Raw genomic sequence first — 7,175 nt, 5'->3', positions numbered from 1 at the left:
TGTGGGAAGAGTTTCACACAAAAAGGAGCCCTTAATGTACACATGAGGATCCACACTGGAGAGAAGCCACACACATGTAATCAGTGTGGGAAGAGTTTCAGACTTAAGCAACCCCTTAACGATCACATGAGGATCCACACTGGAGAGAAGCCATACACATGTAATCATTGTGGAAAATGTTTCAGAAAATATAGTGGCTTTAAAAAACATCTGCTTATTCATTCTAGAGAAAGACTAGCTAATTGTGACCTAAACAGTAAAACATTTTTTAGAGCAGATTTCCGGAAGAACCACCTGAAAGTTCATATAAAGGAGAGGCCTTATGTATGTTATTTATGTGGAAAGAGTTTTAGTCAGATCGTTGCACTAAAGATACACCAGAAAAGACACAGCGGTGTGAAGGATTATGTTTGCTCTGAGTGTGGAAAGACTTTTGTTACATATGGTGCAATGAAAGTGCACAAGACAGTTCACACTACAGAAACACCTTATAAGTGCTCACACTGTGACAAGAGATTCAAACGGTCAACATATCTGCAAATACATGAGAGGATCCATACTGGAGAGAAGCCGTATACATGTGATCAATGTGGGAAGAGCTTTAGACTAAGAGAAATGCTTAATCAACACATGAATATCCACAATGGAGAGAAGCCGCACACATGCAATCACTGTGGGAAGAATTTTGCACAAAAAGGAAACCTTAACAAACACATGAAAATCCACACTGGAGAGAAGCTACACACATGTGATCAGTGTGGGAAGGGTTTCTTAGAAAAAGGAAACCTTAAAGAGCACATGAATGTCCACACTGGAGAGAAGCCGTACTCATGTGATCAGTGTGGGAAGAGTTTCACACATAAAGGAAACCTTATGAAACATGTGAAAAGACACACTGGGGTGAAGCCACACACATGTGATCAGTGTGGAAAGAGTTTTGCAGAAAAGGCAACCCTTAAAGAACACATGAGGATCCACACTGGAGAGAAGCCATACACATGTGATCTGTGTGGGAGGAGTTTCACTCAAAGAGGAACACTTTATGAACACATGAAAACCCACAGTGAAGAAAAGCCCTATACCTGTGATCAGTGTGGGAAGAGTTTCAAACGAAAAGAAGGCCTTAATGATCACATGAAAATCCACACTGGAGAAAAGCCGTACATATGTGATCAGTGTGGGAGGAGTTTCACACAAAGAGGAACCCTTTATCAACACAAGAAAACCCACACTGGAGTGCAGCCATACACATGTGAACAATGTGGGAAGAGTTTCAGAAATTCAAGTTTTTTTAAAGTACATCTGAGTACTCATTCTGGAGAAAGACAATATAAGGGCCACCTAAAATTTCATAGAAAAGAGAGGCCTTACGTATGTAATTTATGTGGAAAGAGTTTTAGTCAGATGGTTGCATTAAAAATACATCAGAAGAGACACAGCGGTGTGAAGGATCATGTTTGCTCTGAGTGTGGCAAGGCTTTTTTTACAGATGGTGACCTGAAACTGCACAAGACAGTTCACACTACAGAAACCCCTTACAAGTGTTCACACTGTGACAAGAGATTCAAACGGTCAGAATATCTGAGAATACATGAGAGGATCCACACTGGAGAGAAGCCTCATTCATGTGATCAATGTGGGAAGAGCTTCAGACTAAAAGGAACCCTTAACGATCACATAAAAATCCACACTGGAGAAAAGCCACACACATGCAATCAGTGTGGGAAGAATTTTGCACAAAAAGGAAACCTTAACAAACACATGAAAATCCACACTGGACAAAAGTCACACACATGTGATCATTGTGGGAAGACTTTCAGAAAATCAAGTGTTTTTAAAGTTCATCTGCGTACTCATTCTAGAAAAAGACAATATGACTGTGACCAGTGTGGTAAACATTTTTTAAGCACAGGTGCCCTGAAAAAGCACTTGAAAGTTCATACAAAGGAAAGGCCTCATGTGTGTTCTTTGTGTGGAAAGAGTTTTAGTGAGCTTGCTGCTTTAAACTATCACGAGAAAAGACACAGCGGTGTGAAGGATCATGTTTGCTCTGAGTGTGGGAAGACTTTTTTTACTGATAGTGAACTGAAACAGCACCAGACAGTTCACACTACAGAAACACCTTACAAGTGTTCACACTGTGACAAGACATTCAAACGGTCAACACATCTAGAAATGCATGAGAGGATCCACACTGGAGAGAAGCCGCATCACTGCCATTCATGTGGGAAGAGATTTACTCAATTATCTTCTCTAATATCTCATAAATTACATGTCTGCGTGTCTGAAATTATAGTAAGTAGTTCAAGTTCTGATCCTGTACTTTCAGGTATGATAGATGGTAGGTAGGGCTGCTTTAGGTAATTGTTTTGATAAATGATTAATCAGAGATTATTAATCAACTAAATTTTTATAATTTCACAGATTAATCAGTAGCTTTTATTGATTTTTCGGCTTTTGGAGTTTAAAATGTTGACTTGACCCATTCTAACTGACAAATAAAATCACTGCACTCAAGAATCACTCTTGTCACACAAGTTTTTGAAAATGCCTTTTTTAATAAACTGAGTAAACTGAATTATTATCCTCTTCATGTATTCTGCCAAACTCAGAAGTCATCAATGCACCAACATTGCTTAGAACTGAAAAAACAAAAGGGCATTTCACAACACATAGGAGGCTAAAATATTCATCATTCATTCATTTAAATCCCTTTGTGTGTGGTTTTGTCAGCAATCTTGAGAACACTGAGGCTTGCGGGCTGGCAGCTCATGCTGACATCAGCAGAGGATCCTCCACAATGGATACTAGTGGTTTCCAACCCAAGATGGATCCAGGGATGGTTATGACAGCTGGAGTCCTAGCTCTGTCGGGGAAAGTTTAGGGGGTGGTTCCTCCTCTACCTGTCCAACTGTTAGGAGATCCACACAGCTGTTGGGCCAAGTCCACATATTGAGTCATAGGCCTACCTTGGATCACCCCCTGGCATCAGTTGGCTGATATAGTTGTCCAGTCTGCCCCAAAACAGTCCATTAAAATTACTTATGTCAATGGTGAGAGGTGAGAATGTGAATGGGGGGGAAAAAAAAGGGGAGGAAAACTCTTGGGGAGGTCATCTTGAAAAACTGAACAAAGAGTGCTCAGACAGAGCCGATTTCCCCCGACTAGATCTATTGTAGGTCAGTCATTCTGGGAAAGCAAGCTGAGGTGAGAATCTAAATTCAGGGGCGAGATGAACAAACTCAGAGTTTCAGATTAGGTTGAGAGTTGACAAAACCAAACAAATCCACCCTGGTTTAGATCAGGATCAGCAGGCTCACAAAGCTCGATATAAACTCTGTCGACTCGGAGTTTGTGATTAACTCTGGGGTGCTTGCACCTGATAGTGTGACTTGTGCACACTGTTAGACATTTCAAAGGGTTTTTACAGTAACTTACTGGCAACACTGGGACAATAAATCGATGTATCACGATTCATAGATCGATTCTGATATTTTCTAAATGCATCGCGATTCTCTCTGGAATCGATTCTGAGCTTAGTTTTTAACCGCACACTCAAATGCTTAAGAAGAGCACTGAAGAGTGCTTAAGCATTCATTAAGGCTTGAATAAAAATTTACCAAATGCGTTCATTAAAGCATGCATATTCAAGCATGCGTTAAATGTACTTCCACTTCAGCTGAGAACGCTTATATGACAAGAGGCTGCAATTTGAAATGCATTGATTAATTTTCCCAACCCTGTTATCTGACTTTCTATTAATGCTATACAGTGAATCACAGCCATCTCCCAGCTGATGGAAAAGAATTCGATGGATAAGCTTATGTACTAAAGATTTATTAATGTTACTGCAGTATGAAACTGAAAGCTGTGGGAGCTAAACAAGGCAGCTGGAGTGATTGCTAATGAGAGATGAGCATGACACACTGCTCGAGAGTCGCTGAGCTTTTATCATGCCGCAGTCAACCGCTTCTGCTTCTTCTGGTCAAGCATATGTGGGTTAATGCTAGATACTACAAGATATATTTGTGTATGTTGAAAGTTCTGTTATAATGCTACTCTGTGTGTTTGCTCGGCGGCTGCTGAGACACTTGTTGCACTCTGCAGCAAGCTAGATCGGTATTAGGTCCTGTCCCAAATGGCACTCTAAACCCTCACGGTCTTCCTCTGAGTCCGCACTTTCATGATGTAATGCCGCTTTGACTGTCGACTATAAATCTGCTGCGGAGCTTGCCTCGGTGGGGGCTCAGCAGAAGTGCGTATCGAGGGCGCACAGCAGCCACAAACGGGGCACTCGCGAGCACACTTTTGAATGCTAAAATGACGAATGGGACACCTTACGGTCTCATGGACTTAACGGACACGTGCACGCAGCGGCCATTGTAAGTCCGCAAGACCGAAAGTGCACAGGAAATGTTCCATTTGGGACAGGGCCTTACAATATCATATTAATAAATGCTAATTAATTTTAAAATATACAGTATGATGGAGAAAATGTATTACTGTTACTGCAAATAAAGTTGCATGCTATTTTAGCCACTTGACAAAATAATGTTGTCTCTGAGGCATGGTAAAAACACTGTACTCCCGGTAAATCAGTAAAACCAGATTTAAACCATGAGACTAACAGTGTAGAGCTATATAATATTGACTGGTTTTCTGTCAATAAATGTATTCAAACGCTTTCTCACCTGCCTAATAAAATGCATAGTGTAATAAAGCATCTTTGGTGTTTCAACCTGAAATCGAGGGCAAGGCGAGTATGGCCTCATTGATAGGTGACTCAATGACAAGGGTCAGGGCACTAGTTAAAATTATTTATTTCTCTGGATTTAAACATTCTTGGAGACATTTAAGATATAATGTAACATAATGGAAGTACACAAGTCAACAAAATATAACATTGTTCTAGTAGTTTTTGGAAAAGTACTATATTTTTCCTGAGATCACCACTGGATAATATATAAATTTACATTATGACATCAAATTTGATAATGCATTTTTGCTGCTTGTTTTGCATCACATCTTTTGTAATGCTGACATAAACTGAGATGATGCGCGTCAAAGTTTTAGTGAAGAAGCACAAGCGCTGACGGCAAAAATGACGGAGACGTGCGAGATGAATGTGCAGAAAAGCAGTTTCTACTTTGCACAATTTGTACAAAACAGGTAAAGCTGTCAGCTGTGAACTTCATTTTATTTGTAGCGCACTTGCTGTATAATAATAGCAAAAAATTTGTGCTCTGTTCCTTTTTAATAAAGTATCAGCTTTAAAATTCTGCCAAATTCATAAATTCAAACAAAAAATACAGTTTTGATGCTCGTGAGCGATCGCTTTAGCGCCTCAATTCAAGCGGCATGTGAGCACATATCTTTCTCTTTACTATATGAATGAACATCAAAGGTTAAGATATAGTACAACATACTGAAATGTGTTATGCAATTGCTCATTCAGTGTTTCAAACAGCAGAAAACATGTAAAGCTTGTAAGCAATGCCATGTAACAATACATTTACCGCAGAGTAGCCATTCGGCGTCCATGAGCTCATTAGTCAGTTAGAAAAATAACTATAAAGAAGAGCATTATGCTAAATATATGCATTATATTGTATATTCACAGTTTCACTTAACCTGTTGTCTACATGATAAGAAAGAATGCAAGGTGCTAAAGATAAATGTCAACACCTCCTATATAATTGCATGCTAATGAAAAATAAAACAGACTGGATGTTTGCAAAACATATGACAATATAAAATATTGGTAAATCTAATTAGTAATCTAAATAGTCATTGTACAGTTTTATTCTTCCTGCTGTTACACCAGGGTTTATTTTGATGTCCTTTCCATATTTGTCTTGTCACACTTACTGAAAATGACACTATTCTTACTTTAATTTTAGACCTGATGGAAGAAAATGAGGAGAGTGAAGCTAAGGAGAAACATCATGTCAAAACTGGTGAAAAATCGAAGAAGATTCGAAGAAGAGTCCAAAAGTCTTTAACCTGCCCTCAGTGTGGAAAGAGTTTCTCACACAAACAAATAAAAGTTCACATGAAAATCCACACTGGAGAGAGGCTGAACACGTGTGATCAATGTGGGAAAAGTTTCACACAAAAAACAGGCCTTAAGGAGCACATGAAAATCCACACGGGAGAGAAGCCATACTCATGTGATCAGTGTGGGAAGAGTTTCAGTAAAGCAAACACCTTTAAATTACATCTGCGTTATCATTCTGGAAAAAGACCATATAACTGTGAACAGTGCGGTAAAGATTTTTTTAGGTCAGATGCCCTGAAGAACCACCTGAAAGTTCATACACAAGAGAAGCCTCACATTTGTTCTTTGTGTGGAAAGAGTTTTAGTGAGCTGGCAGCATTAAAAAAACACCAGAAAAGACACAGCGGTGTGAAGAATCATATGTGCTTTGATTGTGGGAATGTCTTTTTTGATAGTCCTCAACTGAGACGGCACCAGAGAACTCACACTGGAGAAAAACCTTACAAGTGTTCACACTGTGACAAGAGTTTCAGTCAGTCAGAGCATCTGAAAACACACGAGAGGGTCCATACTGGAGAGAAGCCGTACCCATGTGATCAGTGTGGGAAGAGTTTTGCCCGAAAAGGACATCTTAAGGGTCACATGAAAGTCCACACTAGAGAGAAGCCATATCACTGCCCTCCATGTGGTAAAAGTTTTGCTTCATCGTCGTCTTTACTCAATCATACAAGAAACAAATGTCTAAAATCATAGTAAGCTCATCTTCAGATCCAGCACTTTCAAGTGCAACAGTGTTCTCACTAAATGTGACACGATGCAACATACAATCTCTTATATAAATCTGCCTTAAACAGCTGTTATGAGAGACAGGACAAAACATACAGTGAATAAAGTTAATCTTTAAGACTAGCAGATACAAATATGAGATTCTGATCAACTTAAATACGATGTTCCTCTCAAAAGAGCAAAATCTACAAAGTTTTATTACGTAGAATTTTGTTCTAGATCTAATAATGCTATGATTTTTGTATTGTAAAATTTAATAAACTGTATTCTTTTTATGCATATGTATCACTTCAAGTGCTTCAACCATCATCTTGTCAGGGTTGTTTAGTTCTGGAAGTTCATTTGTGTTTTAGTTGGGTTTTGTTCTGTTCCTGTTTGTAGTGTTGCCAAC

Source organism: Barbus barbus (genome assembly GCF_936440315.1).
Source record: "Barbus barbus genome assembly, chromosome: 9".
In the NCBI taxonomy this organism is placed as follows: Eukaryota; Metazoa; Chordata; class Actinopteri; order Cypriniformes; family Cyprinidae; genus Barbus; species Barbus barbus.
Note: the sequence above shows the minus strand (reverse complement) of the source record.